The 17,588-nt window shown below is 40.0% G+C and overlaps 1 protein-coding gene across 50 annotated transcripts in view; it reads right to left on the bottom strand.

Annotated features, from left to right (window-relative positions):
* The window catches only part of TRDN (triadin), a 1,152,170-nt gene that overhangs the window by 952,903 nt on the left and 181,679 nt on the right, over window positions 1–17,588 (bottom strand). The window lies entirely within an intron of this gene.

Genomic DNA, 17,588 nt, shown 5'->3' with positions numbered 1-17,588 from the left:
GCGGTGCTCGTTGCAGCATTTTCGTGTACCGGCGAAATGCTCTGGCACATGGTTAGCTTCCCCGTTCCTGCATGTGGGCGCTCTTTACAGAGTCAGCCCACATGCAGGGACTGGCTGCCACAGCCGATAAATAGCAGCATCGGGAATCATGTGATCGGAGATTGCCGTTGCTATAGTACTGGTGGCAGTGGTGACGTCACTGCTTACAGCCCGCAGCCTCTGCTCACTCACTGAGTGATTAGACTGCACAGAGCAGCAGCATCTTCCTCCCATGCAGTGCTGTCTTATGTAGCAGAGCTGCATAGGTTGAAGGAGAAAGAAGACAGAAGACCAGGATCGTGGAGGGCTGACAGGGAATAATAAACATAGAGTCTCTAATGTGTCTGTGTATTTATTTCTATTAAAGTATTTTTTCCTCTGTGTGGTGTCTTTTTTTAACCTTTTATTGGATGGGTCAAACTTGCCTGACATTAAGAATCTCTGGTTTAATACTAGCTAGTAAAACAAAGCTAGTATTAACCCATTATTACCCAGCAAGCCACCCGGCTTCAGGGCTGCTGGAAGAGTTGGGTACAGCGCCAGATGATGGCGCTTCTATGAAAGCGCCATTTTCTGGGGCGGCTGCGGACTGCAATTGGCAGCAGAGGGGCCCATAAAGCTCGGGCCAACCTGTGCTGCGGATTCCAATTCCCAGCTGCCTAGTTGTACGTGGCTGGACACAAACATTGGGCGAAGCCCACGTCATTTTTTTTAAAACTATTTCATGAAATTCGTGAAATAATTTTAAAAAAAGGGCTTCCCTATATTTTTGGTTCCCAGCCGGGTACAAATAGGCAGCTGGGGGTTGGGGGCAGCCATACCTGCCTGCTGTACCTGGCTAGCATACAAAAATTTGGCGAAGCCCACGTCATTTTTTTTGGGGGGGGGCAAAAAACTCCTGCTTACAGTCCTGGATGGAGTATACTGAGCCTTGTCGTTCTGCAGCTGCTGTCTGCTCTCCTGCATACACTAGTGAATGGAGCATGCTTAGCCTTGTAGTTCTGCTCCCCCTGCTTCTCCCTCTAGCATACAGTCCTGGATGCAGCATGCTGAGCCTTGTAGTTCTGCAGCTGCTGTCTGCTCTCCTGCATACACTAGTGAATGGAGCATGCTTAGCCTTGTAGTTCTGCTCCCCCTGCCTCTCCCTCTAGCATACAGTCCTGGATGCAGCATGCTGAGCCTTGTAGTTCTGCAGCTGATGTCTGCTCTCCTGCATACACTAGTGAATGAAGTATGCTGAGCCTTGCAGTTCTGCTCCCCCTGCCTCTTTCTCCAGCATACAGTCCTGGATGGAGGATGCTGAGCCTTGTAGTTCTGAAGCTGCTGTCTGCTCTCCTCCATACAGACAAACAGCAGACAACAGCTGCAGAACTACAAGGCTCAGCATACTCCATCCAGGACTGTATGCAGGAGTTTTTTGCCCCCCCAAAAAATTACGTGGGCTTCGCCATGTTTTTGTATGCTAGCCAGGTACAGCAGGCACCTACTGGCTGCCCCCAACCCCCAGCTGCCTATTTGTAGCCAGCTGGAAACAAAAAATATAGCCCTTTTTTTTTTTAATTATTTCATGAATTTTATGAAATAATTAAAATGAAAAATGACGTGGGCTTCGCCCAATTTTTGTGTCCAGCCGGGTACAACTAGGCTGCTGGGGATTGGAATCCTCAGCGCAGGGTGCCCAAGCTTTCTGGGCACCCCTGCTGCGAATTACAGTCCGCAGCCGCCCCAGAAAATGGCGCTTTCATAGAAGCGCCATCATCTGGCGCTGTATTCAACTCTTCCAGCTGCCCTGGTGATGGGTGGCTCGCTGGGTAATAATGGGGTTAGGGATAATTGTATATTATCAACTGGCCCTAAGCCCAAAATTCATGGTGTCACACCAATATTAGACATAGCCAACATGAATTTCTATTACAGATAAAAAAAAAAACACACAGAAAAATATTTTTATTAGAAATAAAACACAATTAGTGACTCCATCTTTATTTAAATAAAGAACCCCTCTCCGCAGTAATCCTGGGTCAAGGGTCCCGCGCCGTCCAATCCAGATCCAATATCATCTGATCAGTTTGCTGGAAGGCAAAGCGATCAGATGATGTGTCAGGTTCAAGGGCCTGAATCACATGACACAGCAGCTGATTGTATAAACGGCTTTTATACAATCAGCTGATGCATCACTGTAAAAAAACCCAATAAACTACACACTTCTGTGCAGACTCCTGTCTGACAGCAGCAGCTGATAGTTTAGCCGACCGGGCGGTAAAAAGTCGGCCTCACCGCTCGACTAATAGTGTCAGCTGATTCCGTCAGGGGACCGCATCAGCTGATCATCGCCAGGTCTGAGAGAGAGAGAAAAGAGAGAGAAAAGAGAGAGAAAGAGAAGAGAGAGAGAGGGATAGAAGAGAGGAGAGAGAGAAGAGAAGAGAGAGAGGGAAGAGGAGAGAAGAAAGAGAGGAGAGAGTAAGGAGAGAGAGGAGAGAGAGAGAAGAGAGATAGAGGACAGAGAAGAGAGAGAGAAGAGGAGAGAAGAGGAGAGAAGGGAGAGAAGAGAGAGAGGGGAGAGAGAGAGAAGAGAGAGAAGAGAGAGAAGAGAGAGAGAAGAGGGGAGGAGAGAAGGGGAGAGAAGAGAGAGAGACAAGAGAGAGAAAAAGAGAGAAAAAGAGAGAGAAAGAGAGAAAAAGAGAGAAAAAGAGAGAAGAAGTGAGAGAGAGAAAGAGAGAAAAGAAAAGAGAGAAAAAGAGAGAAAAAGAGAGAGATGATAGAGAGAAGAGAGAGAGAGAGATGATAGAGAGAAGAGAGAGAGAGAAAGAAGAGAGAAGAGAGAGAAGAGAGAGAGGAGAGAGAGGAGAGAGCAATGCAGCCTCATTCTGTGAACTGCTCTGATTTTAGAGGTGTGGCCCGTGGCTCACAGCTGATGTCCGGCTCCTCCCCTCAGTGCATAATTAAATTAAATTATAATTATAAATAAATAATAATAATTTAAAATAAATTAAATTCTTTACCAGGACGGCTGTGACTTGAACTCATGATTTAATGACTTCTTAGGCGGTAGCTCTAACCATTGAGCTACTGCCTCTAATGAGAAACATAGGCAGATTTGGTAATCTTGACGTCTGCATAGCAGAGTGAAGTCTCCAGTGACAGCGTGGCTCACTTCAGGTGCTACGTGGAGAGGACACAGAGCGCTCGTGCTCTATAGTGCTCCCTGCTTCTTCATGTAGTAGAGCTGAAAGCGTTATGTGGATTACTTCGGACCTGGATTGTTGTTTAGGGATTAATAAAAAGGTAAATGAGGTGTTTTTTGTCTTTTATTCCAAATAAAGGATTTTTCGTTGTGTGTGTTTCTTTACTTTCACTTACAGGTTAATCATGGAAGGTGTCTCGGGGAGACGCTTGTCATGATTAACCCCGTTATTACTCCGATTGCCACCACACCAGGGCAATTTGGGATGAGTGTGGTAGAGTCCCGGGACTGTCACCTCTAATAGATGTGGCAATTCCGGGTGGCTGCTGGGTGATATTGTTAGGGTGGTGGGCTCCCCATAACGTTGTGCTCTCCATCCTGACAATACCAGCCTCCAGCCTTGTGACTTTATCCTGGCTGGTATCAAAATTGTGGGGAACCGCATTTTTTTTTATTATTATTTATTTATTTTACTGCACGATATAGACCCGCCCGCCAGCGGCTGTGATTGGTTGCAGTGAGACAGCTGTCACTCATTGTGGGGGCGTGTCTGACTGCAACCAATCATGGGCGCCGGTGTGCGGGGAAAACACAGAATACCTGATTGAATAATGAAGTGGCAGCCATTTTCAAAAGAGGAAAAGCCGCCGGAGATTTCTGACAGCTGTGCAGCGAGGCGCCCGTGATCGGTGAGTAGGAAAGAGAGAGGGATTGTGCTGGGGATGCAGGACGCATGCAGATACGCAATGTGCGCATATACTTACTGTGAAAAGCCATGCTTTTGGTGATCTAATCATTATCAAATGGTAACTCGAACTGCCGAACTTTTAGCAAATAGTTCGAGTTTGTCGAACGACTCTAACACCGCCCAAAATCACTCGAGTTTGAAATTGGCGAACATCGCTCAACTCTAGTTGTGACAGCCAGTTTCTTCCTCCAAATCCACATACTATTCCTTCTTATCCTCATCTGCCTCCTCCTTCACATCCAGCTGCATGTATTATTGACCTTGAAGAGCCACAACACCTCCACCTTCACCTTCAATGTAAATTGTCATGTAAGTTTGCAGTTCTTTCTCCATGTTGCATCATTGTGAGTGTTGAACCTACTAGCAAATTTAGGAGCCATCCTAAAACAGCACTACATGGTGATACATGTGTCTCATTAGCTGCCTGCTGCTTTACATAATCATTCGCACTTTGCTCTGTCCATTACAGATGCATTGAATTTCAGCATATTGCAAGATCACAATTTGTCCTTACTGGAAGGTGAGGGGATTACCATATTTTTCTATTTTCATTAGTATTACAATGCCTGAGTGCCAATGTGGGCTCATCATGGCTGCCCTGGTGCTCTCCTCACTGCTGGTCAAGGTCCCATGGCTTGGCTTGCCACTAAACACTGAGTGATGACAGAAGGAAATTGTAGCTAAGAGCACAGCTCTGGACTACAATAAAATGGCCCATGGCTATGATCCCCCACAGCTGTGAACTAGACTGCTCAGGGGGCATGCCCATTTCACGGATGAGGCAGCCACAGTATAAGAGATGCACTTGGACACTGACTGCAGTCCCTTGGGTTCAGGGGTAGCCAAATTTTGGATGTGTAAGTGCCGTACACTTACACACGAGCCAATAAAAATGGCAGCCCCAAGCGGTTGCAGAAAAATATTAATTAATAAATAAATATTAAAAAAATATATTTTATTTTTTATTAAAAATAATTGATTAAGTGATAATTTAAAATTAATACAAAAAAGGAAAATAGGGACACTTTCCCCTTAATACTGCTTAAGTACATAAAATGATTGTAAGGGGATGCTTTACGTATGCCAATATTCATGTAATAGATTGCATTTGATGTAGAAAAAAAGTAGAAAGTAGAACATCGCTGGACATAAGGCATCAGTGCTCCAGGCCTTGAGCTCATATGTTTCGAGGCTGCTGATCATTTGGAACATATTGAATCAGGCTGCAACAATGTGCTACTTCAGCTGTTGGATATCACCACTGCTAATAATAATGTTCAGCCACATAGACAGACCTTATTGGCACAGCATTCCTTGGTCCTGATTTCATTCAGTCTGAACATATTCTCCCAGCTCTGCATTTCTTTTTCTCATAATATGTTTTCTGAATTACTGCACTTTCATAATCTTCACTCTTAGAAGTTACATATAGCATTTTATTCTCAAATATGTCTCTAGGACTCGATTCATAAAACATTTGTCCCAGAATACCAAACTAAAATTGTTCAAAATGTCACCAATTTTGTGTGCAACAATCTACTAGTAGAAATAAAAATTTAGCTACTTTTGATAATTTACTTCACCACCGCTTTTATTTTTCAAAGATGGGTGAAGCTTCAGTGGCGGACATGGCCTAGCACAGTCCAATGAGATCATTATAATTTACCATACAAAAGAGGCAGCACTGCAGAAATATATTCCAGTCTTTGACTGGAGTACATTCCTGATGCGTGGTATCTGAAGTATATGTTACATTTTTTAAAAAAGTGTACTCCTGTTAGTGAATTTGGTGCATCTTATTTTAGCAGATTCTGCATCAAGACTGGTATACAAATTGCCAGTCTTAATTAATTAACCCCAATGTGTTTGTAGACAACAATACAATTTCAAACCATGATGTACAATTTTGTGATGAGTAGTGAGTGATGAGCGAGTGTGGTCACCACTGTTTGGTACTTGATTGACCATTGGTGTGCTTGTATACTCGCGATGCTCAGCTGAGTTTTACAGGTGCTCAGATGTGTTATCTTTGAAACAAGAACACAAAGAGCCAGCTCCCTTCCCCCAGTGTGAGCTATTTGGAATAAAAATATAATTTTTGGATGTAGTGTGTCAAGAATAAAAGAAAAAAAAAACACAACCTCTTTCCCCCCGAAAAAGCTCTGTATATGCCTGGTTGTACATGGGCAAAAAGTCAAACTGCCCAATCATTGACTTCTATTATACTCGTTACTTGAGTTGAGCCCTTTTAGAGCATCTGACCTTCTCAACTCGAGTAATGAGCACCCGAGCATTTTAGTGCTTGCCCACCTTTAGTGATGAGTGAGCACAGTTGAGGATGGATTTTTTTTTTTTACATACTTTATCTGAACATGTTTTTACCCCCAGTGAGAGCCATTTAGAGACTGCAAGTTGCTCTCACTGGGGTGCCGGCTCTCATCATTCACTGAAAGGAGACGGCTCTTTGTTTTGGATCTTTCATGAATGACAGATCCGAGCACCCACAATACTTGGCTGAGAACCAAGTGTATCTAAGCATCCCGATGCATCATTAAGTGAGAAGTAGAACTTAAAAGGGAACCTGTCAGGTGCAATATGCCCCCAAAACCACGAGCAGTTCTGGGTGCATAGTGCTAATCCCTGCCTAACTGTCCCTGTATACACTAGCATAGATCAAGAGATCTTTAGAAACAGTATTTCTAAATATCTTTTATCTGATGCTAATGAGCACATGGATTAGTCCCAAGGGCGTTATATCCTCCAACTAGCCGCTCTCTTAGCATGGTAGCACGCCCAGAGGGATGTACTAACATGCGATTCAATTGAGCGTCATCAGGAGTGCCATGCATACCTGTCTTCGCTGTAACTGTGCTTCTGAATGCCGGGCACTTCCGGTCATGCACAGTATGAAGCCGGGTGTATGCGTCCTGGCTTCAGAGAGGTCTACTGTACATGACTGGGAGTGCCGGGCATTCAGAAGTGCAGTCACAGCAAACACAAGTACGTGTGGCACCGCTGGTGATGCTACATTGAATAGCATATTAGTACACCCCTGTGGCCATACTATCATGCTAAGATGGCGGATAGTCAGGGGATTTAACGCCCTTGGGACTAGTCCCCACGCACATTAGCATAATATAAACGATCTTTAGAAATAAGTTTTCGAAAGATCTCTTTATCTAGGCTAGTGTATACAGGGACGGTTAGGCAGGGGTTAGTAATATGCAACCAGAACTGCTTGTGGCTCTGAGTGCATATTACCCCTGACAGGTTCCCTTTAATTAGCTTCTACTAAATAAGTTATATTGGGTTTTCTTGTGAACATTTTGATATTTTATAGCATTTAAGGGAGCCAATCCCGACTTTCTTTGAAGCCTTCTTTATTTTTTGTATCCTTTACATTAATTTAGGCATTTTCTCTGATTGCTCTAAGAATATCAGCAGTAGATTGAGAGGAAGAACAACTACAAACAAACACACTTCATGATTACTTTAATGAGTTCCAATTTTACACCAAACTAGAACATATTATTAAAGGGGCTTTCCCACAAACAGTTTGCTTTAAAGTTGATTTTAATCAATAAATCTTGGAATAATAATAAGTTCCACAATCAGATGTGTTTAAAAAAAATGTTCATGTGCTGAGAAAAAAAATATATATATATATATTCCCCTTTGTAATGGCTGTGTCTCACCGTTCAGGAACATGGTCTCTTCATGCCCATTTCCTGGTCAGGGGAAGATTCTAAAGGGTATACAGACATTACATCATGGGATCATAGCTGTTTATTTTCCTGAGGTAAAACATTTCCAAGTCTGTTTTTTAAAAATGGTTTACGTCAAAGAAAGAATGATTTGCGATTCTATGCTATAATGTCTTTATACTTTTTTACTTCCTCCCCTGCCCAGGAACTGTGGTATGATCAGACCATGTCCCTGCACGGTCAGACACAGCCAGTACACAGTGTCATACTGTGTATGACCTGGCCTGCCTGACCATCCCCCGTACGTCCCGTGGCCTCTGTATTCTGAATGACTCTGCAGGCAGTGCTCCAGCACACACTGTGTGTCCACCTCCATGCTGATTCATCTCTGTGTAGTGTCTTTTCCTGCAGGGCTCCAGCTCCCCCTGGTGGTAGCCTGACAAACAGTACATAGATTATCTCAACATAGGATCATTTATTTTAAATCACATCCAATTGTGTAACTTATTATTGTTCCAAGATCTATTGATTAAAATGAACTTTAAAATTAACTTTTTGGGAAAATCCCTTAAAGTGTAATACATGGTCATAGTCAGGATAAATAATGGGCGAGCAGTACAATGTTTGGAGCTCGATGATGATGAGTGATGAGAAATGATGAGTGAACACTATGATGCTCAAGTGCTCATTACTCGACCCGAATGGGTCAGACGCCTCGATGGGCTCAACTCAAGTAACAAATATAATGCAAGTCAATAATTTTCCAGTTTGACTCTCTGACTACACACAGCCAGCTATAAACAGAGCATTTCTGGGGGAGGGAGGGCAGGTTTCTTTGGCGGCGGACACACTATATCTGAAAACATTGTTTTTACCCCAATTGAGAGCCATTCAGAGTTTACATCTTAAAGTGAGCATCTGCTTTGTGTTCACTGTTCATGAAAGACACATCCGAGCACCCATAAAACTAGAGTGAGTTCCCGAGCACCCTGATGCTCAATCGAGTACTGAGCAGTGGTGAGCACGCTCAGTCATCATTAGTCAGGACCTGCATCATAGCCTGGTATGTGTTCATAAAGTACATCCATGTGACTCACATGGAAGCAAACCGATACTTTTCACTTAGTAGGTGTGAAAAAAAGCACTGTGTAAACATTATGGCATACAGTATATTAATGAATTACTATTAGAGGAGTATACGGTATGTCGTACTGCACCCCTTGTGCTACTGTGCATGGTTTGTAAGCATGACCACTCGATAGGTAATATAGTATGTGATATGTCTCAACAATTTATAAAACTTGTCTATATGAATGAAAACTGAACGCTGATAAATATCAACGTGTACAAAACACACAACGAAAACATGTTCTATCTATTTTGTAAGATTTAATTTCAGATTAAGCTCTGTGTTGTTGGCAGCCATCTGCCTATTCTTTAACAGAAATGCCGCTTTGCTCGTGTATGCTATCTATCTATCTATCTATCTATCTATCTATCTATCTATCTATCTATCTATCTATCCCTCTATCTATCTATCTATCTATCTATCTATCTATCTATCTATCTATCCTTCCTATCTATCTATCTATCTATCTATCTATCTATCTATCCCTCTATCTATCCTATCTATCTATCTATCTATCTATCTATCCCTCTATCTATCCTATCTATCTATCTACCTATCTATCTATCTATCTATCTATCTATCTATCTATCTATCTATCTATCCCTCTATCTATCCATCTATCTATCTATCTATCTATCTATCTATCTATCCCTCTATCTATCCTATCTATCTATCTATCTATCCCTCCATCTATCCTATCTATCTATCTATCCCATATCTATATATCCCTCTATCTATCTATCTATCATGCTATCTATCTATCTATCCCATATCTATCTATCACTCTATCTATCTATCTATCTATCTATCCATATAACCATCTATCTATCTGTCCATCTAGCTATCTATCTATCCCTCTATCTATATATCCCTCTATCTATCTATTATCTATCTATCTATCTATCTAACTATATATCTATCCATCTATCTATCTATCTATCCTTCTATCCATTATCTATCCCTCTATTTATCTACCTATCATTCTATCTATCTATCTACCTATCCTTCTATCTATTCATCCATCTATCTATCTATCCCTCTATCTATCTATTATCTATCTATCTATCTATCCATCTATCTATCTCCCTAGCTAACTATATATCTATCCTTCTATCTATCTATCCTTCTATCCATTATCTATCCCTCTATCTATCTACCTATCATTCTATCTACCTATCCTTCTATCTATCCATCCATCTATCTATTTATCTATCTATCTATCCATTATCTATCTATCCCTCTATCTATCTATCCATCCATCCATCCATCCATCCATCCATCCCTCTATCTACCCATCTATCCATCTATCTATCCCTCTATCTATCCCTCTATCTATCTATCTATCTATCTATCTATCTATCCCTCTATCTATCTAATCTATCTATCCATCTATCTATCTATCTATGAGAGATATTAATAGTATACCATATAATTGTTCAAGTTATTTACTTGTTATTAACATAAAATTAATCAGCAAACATTGTTCCAATTAATATATATGTGATTTATTCTTTTCTAGATATTTTGTACCATTAGTTAGTGAGTGAAAATGGTTACGCAACAGTATAGAAACATACAAATGTTCTCATAATGACTGTGCCATCTTTGAAGAAAGAGACACTTCATTTCTTCGGCTGTGTTACTGCCATTTCCCACTGGGGAGCTGGGATTGATGGGAACAGCTGAAGGTGCTGCTGTTACAGTGATCCTGTTTGTGGTGACATTTGTGAAGGATTTAGACTGTGCATCATGTTCTCATATTGAACTCACGTCTGTGAAGTTATTAGCCATATGGGAAGCACGCATTGACATCACAGGAAGATGAGGTTAAGTAGCTAGCAAACTAATATGTCTTATCTTAGTGATGAGCGAGGGTTCGCAGGCGTGATTCGAGTACCGAGTATAATTGAAGTCAATTGGAAACTCGAGCATTTATATACTCTGATGCTCGAGCGAGTAATGAGCAGTGGCGAGGACGGTCTCTCATAAATATCTGGTATATGTTATACCTTAAGAAAAGCTGGTTACTCAAAAAAAAAACAAAGGGGATGGTGATATGAAACAACAAACACACTATTCTTATTAAATGAAGACAGTGAGCTTTAATTACTTCCTTTACATAGGACTTATTTGTAGGACTATTTTCGACTGTGTTTGGCTCCTGTTTTTAAGAAATGTTTCTTATGTTATGTCTTTATATATTTTTAAGAGTCCTACTGTCGCATATTCATTGCATGGTGGAGATCATTGGAATATGTCATTTTGTCTGACACGTATTAGATCCATGGACTCAAGCCGGGTTTGATCTTCTGAATCAGCTCAGGGGAGGAAGAAATTGTATTATTAGTTTGAGGACATTTCAGCAATTTTTGGACATGAATTATGGGATTATATGTGGGTGTTCTATTTTTCCTGTCTAGTTTTCCTCCCTATACCTTAAGGTTGTTATATGATTATAGCAGATGAATATGGGGTTAAATAATTATATTTGTTGTTGTTTCCACTATGATTATATTAGTATATATTAGAATTTGTCTATTTCTTATGCTTTTTTCGTTTGTTTGAATATGTATTAATCCACAGCATATGTCCCTTACCTCTATAGTGCTTGTCTTTATATTGTGTTATATGTTCATGTAGACACGTATGTGGGGGGTGTGGATTAATCTTGCTTATTATATACAGGTTCAATTGTGCAAGGTATTTAGTGCCTTTATATAGACTACTCCTGTCCCTGATGAGATAGCATCATTTATGTACTGTATATGGTTTCATACCTCATATTGCTGACAAAATGCAGATATTGGCTGTGGGATGTCATACCACCAGCATTTGTTTGGCACGTCTCCTTTCCCTTTACAGGGCTCAGTCGTGCCACATGCATGCACTGTCTATGTCCCCACCTGTCATGGATGTTTATAGCATTGCCGTTGTGATAGTACGGATGACATTGTCCTCGTTAGGCCACAATCAAGCGTTCAGTATTAGGTATGTATTTTACATCAGTATTTCTAAACTAAAATCAGAAGTGGAACTGCCAGAGTTAAAGTATAATTGGAACAAGTGCACCGCTTCTGCATATTTGACCCACTCCTGATTTTGGCTTACACATACTGATGTAAAATGCTGACCAAATACTGAACATGTGAATGTGGCCTTACCATCATCCTCGAGGTGCGTCATGGCGGGGGGTGGAACATCATGTTTCTGAGTGCACTGATTTGTCCTTCACTTACTATGACCTACTGACCTGGATATATAATGACCCCCTCCACCAGTGTAAAGCTGTGGCTCCTGACAAAGCCACTACATTAACGAAACGGGCGTCAAAGCTCCTGCTCCATGGTGTATTCATTGTACAAGTGCTCTGGCTGTCATGTTGACAAGGATTTAACCCCTTATTTAGTATGCTTGCCTAACGTTTTGCTCCTTGTCTATTTTTCCAACCGTCTGCGTTTTTCCTTGAGAAAATATTGATCTGCTTTATATGGTCAGATAAGGTGCTTGATATTATGTGTTTCTTACAATACGGTGATCGGTTTACTAATATATGCACACCTACCTACACTGTATTCCAGAGTGCCTCCTCCAGAGATCAAGCTGACAACACACAGCACCTGGGGAATTTGTTTGTTCTGTCTTCAGTGTCTCTTTTGTATTTACAGCTAATGACACCACTGTATATGTTTGCACTATTTCTATTTTGTATATATTGTTATAATTAGATGTATTTGTTGCAATTTATCCAATTTTTATCCTTCTTTTGTTGGTTCCCTATGACGTTTTGTAGGTTATACATGTTTACCTTATCCTGACAAGACTAAATTAGTGTTCACTTTGCAAGGACTGAGAAAAGATTGCCTGGTAACTGAATGAACATTAAGTAATGAACTCCTTTTAAAAGTATCGGAAGCTATTGGGGGAGAATTCGTTAATGTCTTTATAAATATTGCAAAGCATGATCTCTAAGGCTTCCTGTAGTCAGGTGAAAATGAGGGGGGACCCCACGCCATTGTTTAAAACTATTTATTTAAATATTTTTAAAAAATGGCTTGGGATGCCTACTATTTTTGATAACCAGCCAAGATAAAGTAAAATGATGGGTGTTGTAGTATAGCTTTCTGTTTTACTCACGATTGTTATCAAAAAGAGGTGGCAGCACACGTCATTTTTTATTTATTTATTTCAAGTGGTGTGCCGGCCAATCTGTCTGTGATGGGGCCGGAAGTGCCCTCTCCGGAAAACCTTGTTGATTGGCTGCTCTGTAGCCTTTAAACGAGCTGTCAGAACAGGATCCGGAACAGGATCTGGACATACAGCTAGTTGCTATGTTCATGTCCGAGACTCAGACACCCAGTGTTTCGACCTGGACACCCAGTGTTCTGTTCGCTGATCCCTAATTGTGACTTGCATTTGGAACTACAGCTTTGGTACAGCTGCTGCCACAGATGATGCTGTTGCTGCTGCTCATAGCTGCTCATACACTTTTTGCCAGGGTATGTGTAGTTTTCTCTTTCATGGTGACACAGACATTCCATTGTCCTATTTATGGTGAACATTAGTGGTGAGCAAACACTACCATGCTTGGGTGGTCAGTACTCAGTACAAGAAGTTGGATGAACCCAAGTAGAATAGAAGTCAATGGGGAAATTGAGCATTTTTCTCGGAAATCTTCCAGTGAAATGCTTGAATTTCCTATTATTTTCATTATAATTAGATACTTGAGCCACGCCCATCCAACTGCTCATGACGAGAACTGAGCATTTAAGTATTGGAATGCTCAGGCACTAGCGGTGCTTTGCTGACAATCGGAGGTTCTCAACTGTGTTGATCATAAAAAATCAAACACAAAGCACAAGCTTGCTTTTCTGAATTATACCAGCTGGCACCCCAGTGAGAGTTACTTGCAGTCTCTGAATGGCTCTTACTGAGGGTAAAAGCAAGGTTTTCCGATGTAGTATATAACATAAAACAACACCCTCCCTCCCCTGGAAATGCTCTGTTTATTGATGTATGTGGACAGAGAGCAAAACTGGACAACCATTGACAACCTGAGTGTACTCGCTGCTCAAGTCGAGCCCGTCTAAGCATCTGACCTGCTTGACTCAAGTAAAGAGCACCTGAGCATCGTAGCGTCCACTCATCATTCCAAGTACCAAACATTATAATTGAGCGCCCATGTCTACTAATTAGCATGCATTTTGGAAATTATAATGTGTAAGTCCTTTACCAAAATTTGTTACTAGCCACATCAAATCTGGAAAACTATGGAATGAATGAGAAAATGCATGCAAAATTCACTAGCCTGGCCTTTAACATTGGTGCAAAGTCTATGTGTCTCCAATTTAATAAATTAAACTTGTGTGCTAAAACTATTGTCTCAATTTACTCTAACAATATGTATTAAAATGTTTGGTAAAGCAAATTAATTCCACCTGTATTGTTGAAATAAATACAATTGTTTCATTTGACTATTAAAACATTTATTAAACCTTAACTTTTTTTATCTTATTTTTTTATTATAATTTTATTTTTTAAGTTATTTTACTTTTCCCAAAAAATGCAACATACATCATTACTCTAAAGTACTAGGTAGGTACATGCACGGAAAGTAATTTGCACTAGCTAGAAGCATTTTTCTGGTTTATATGGTTGTTAAATTTGACTATTAAAACAGTTATGATATCCTAATTTTTTTTATTATTTTTTTTTATTTTTACCTTTTGAGCATTGGGAAGATGCCTGTATGCTGCTCTGTACAAAATAAAGAAATAAATAAAAATAATACTGTAACCAGCCAGGTAAAGCAGACAACTGCAAGCTTTACCTTCGCTGGTTATCAAAAATAGAGGGGATGCTATGTTTTTTTAAATTATTGTCTTTACAATTAAAAGAAAAGGCATCTGGTCTCCCCTACTTTTGATAACCAGACAAGGTAAAACAGACAGCTAGGGGATGGTATTATCAGGGTGGGAAGACCCATGGTTATTAGGCCCTTTCCAGCCTAAAATTGGGAGCCCATAGCCGCCCCTGATGTCAGTTGTGAATTGACAGCTAGCATCAATCCCAGGAGTTAGTAATGGATAGGCGTTTATCAAAAAAAACCCATTACTAACCCGGCAAGAGAACAGGTAAAAAACACCCACAGGAAAAAAAATTGATAATTTGAATAAATACTCCCCCACACTCCCTCGCCCACGAATTTATTAAATAAAAAGAAATCATTGGAGTTCTGAAGTAATCCAATGGTGCAATGTTCCACAATGCTTATTGAATCCTATATAGATTAATTCTCAGAACATTCTGAGAAAAATGCTTCACCTGGTAAGAGGCAGGCACGAAATTCTCAAGCTCGTGAGAATATCCATACCTTTCACTGGTTCAGAGTGACCTATGGAGCCTCATTCTCAGAATTTTTGGTCTGCCACTGAAACGAGTGACCTATGGCACCTTGTTGACAACCCATAGCTGTCTGCTTTAGCTTCACTTGTTATCAAAAATAGAAGGCACCGCATCATTTATTTTCCATTTACCCCCTATCTGCATTTGTTTGCTGGGCAATTGTTCTGCTCTTACTCCTTTTTGCTTCCTTTTGTTTTGTAAGGGCCCCTAGCCCTTACTATGACCGTTCTACAGCCATTTTACAGCACAAAAGTTTGGGTTCCCATTGACTTATCTAGGATTCGGGGTCAAGTTCAAGTCAAGATTGGGTCCCGAACCGGACTTTTATCTAAAGTCAGAAGACTGAACTCGGTGAACCCCAAGTTCCATGGGTCTCCCTCCACCTGGCTAAAGATGAGTGAACCCAAGGTTTGGTGTTTGGTGTTCATACCAAACAAAGACTTTACAAAAAAACAGAATTAAGGTTTGGAGTTTGGGCATTTTACGTATGCAAACCACTAATGTGAGCATCGCTGTGCTCAGGTATGCTCGGTACTCAGCCCTGTGTGAGCTGCTTGCAGTGTTTGAACGACTCACACGGGGGTAACAACAGTGTGATCGGAAGTAAAATTGGAAAAACCCCTCACACCCTCTCCCCTGTAACTATTCTGACTATGGCTGGCTGCATGTGGGCATAGACCCAAACTGCTCAATTAGTGACTTCCATTGAGTTTCAGGTCAAGCCCGAGTCCCAAACTGAACTTAATCTAAAGTCCGGCTGAACACGCCGAATTGAACTTCCATAAGTTTGCTCTTGTCAACATTTGACCTACTATCCCTATACTGTAAAAGGATAAATACTATTAATACATAATAAATACTTTTTTCTACAATTTAAGAGAATTGAGTTACAAACTGTTAAATTTCATGGGGACTTGCAAATTTCAGGAAAATTTGACTCAAAGTTGATTACCTGCAGAATCTTATCTATTTTCTTCTTATGCTAAATTTGGAAATAATTACGAGGGTTTTTAAAACAAAATGTTTTTTTTTCAATTATTTTTGCTGCCAACTCTGAATGGTGTTTAGAATAGGCAACCTTTGTTTTCCTACAAAATTACAAATGTATCCTTTTTAGACATGAAATGTTGGACTTTATTTTTAAATTTAGATTAAAGTAGAAAAACTGTATACATCTTATATACTTTCTGCATGTTCAAAAGAAAAAGCAATGCCTTAGTCTGACAAAATGTAGCCAAAATAACACTTTTTTTTAATATATCTTGCCATTTTAGTCAATGGATACCAGTCCATAAACCTCTGAATAACGTTTTTTTGCAAATTTGGAGTATACATTCAGCGGACTGTATATATCAGTATACATGCAGCGGACTTTATGCATGTGAACATACCCTAAGATGCTTGTTAATATAAATCAATTAGATCTATCATAAAAGTCAGACTGATTGTAAAATATCAGTTGGGATTACCTCCAAGAACAAGTAGGTCCTGGCCCAAATTTAATCATAGAGTTAACAGTGATTCCACTGACTATTATTCATAGGTTTTTATAACTCGCATTGTATTTTAACCCCTTTATGACTACTTTCCATTTTTCCCTTTCTTTTTTACAATAGCCATATTTTTTTTATTTTTCTGATCACATAGCTTTATGAGGGATTGTGTAGTGAGGGACAAGTTGTACTTTTGAATTACATCATTCGTTTTACCATATATTTTATTGGAAAAGAGAAAAATAAATTCTAAGAGAGTTGAAATTGCAAAAAAAGTGTCAATATGATTTTTCATGTTAATACGAAACATGAAAAGCTTTTCTTTTACTAAAGTGGTAAAAAAAAATTGCAAATTTGTAAAAACATTTTTTAAATTTTTTGCTTGTGTTGTCATTTTTAAAGACCCATAGGGTGGCACGAGGGCTCAGTGGTTAGCATTGCAGTCTGAAAGCACTTGGGTCCTGGGTTCAAATCCCACCATGGACAACATCTGCAAGGAGTTTGTATCCTCGTGTTTGCGTGGGTTTCCTCCGGTACTTCAGTTTCCTCCCACACTCCAAAAACATACAGATAGGGAATTTAGATTTTGAGCCCCAATTTGGAACAGTGTTGCTGATGTATGTAAAGCACTGCAGACTATGATAGCGCTATAAAAAGATTATTATTTTTCTTTTTTTTCAAACGTTGACATCGATTTACATTGTGAAACTGGCTATCTGCCCCAATTCTTGTTTGCCAGCACATTGCAGAAATATTTGTGTAATATTTCTAGTAAAAAGTATGAAATCTAGCTTTTGCTTATAGTGCGTATTAACCTTTTAATTTTTCTCATTGCCTTCTCACTGTTAGTATTGCTGGAATAAGCTGTAAAATCATATTGCATCCAGTA

Source organism: Anomaloglossus baeobatrachus, chromosome 3 (genome assembly GCF_048569485.1).
Source record: "Anomaloglossus baeobatrachus isolate aAnoBae1 chromosome 3, aAnoBae1.hap1, whole genome shotgun sequence".
NCBI lineage: Eukaryota > Metazoa > Chordata > Amphibia > Anura > Aromobatidae > Anomaloglossus > Anomaloglossus baeobatrachus.
This window is presented reverse-complemented; position numbering and strand designations above follow the sequence as displayed.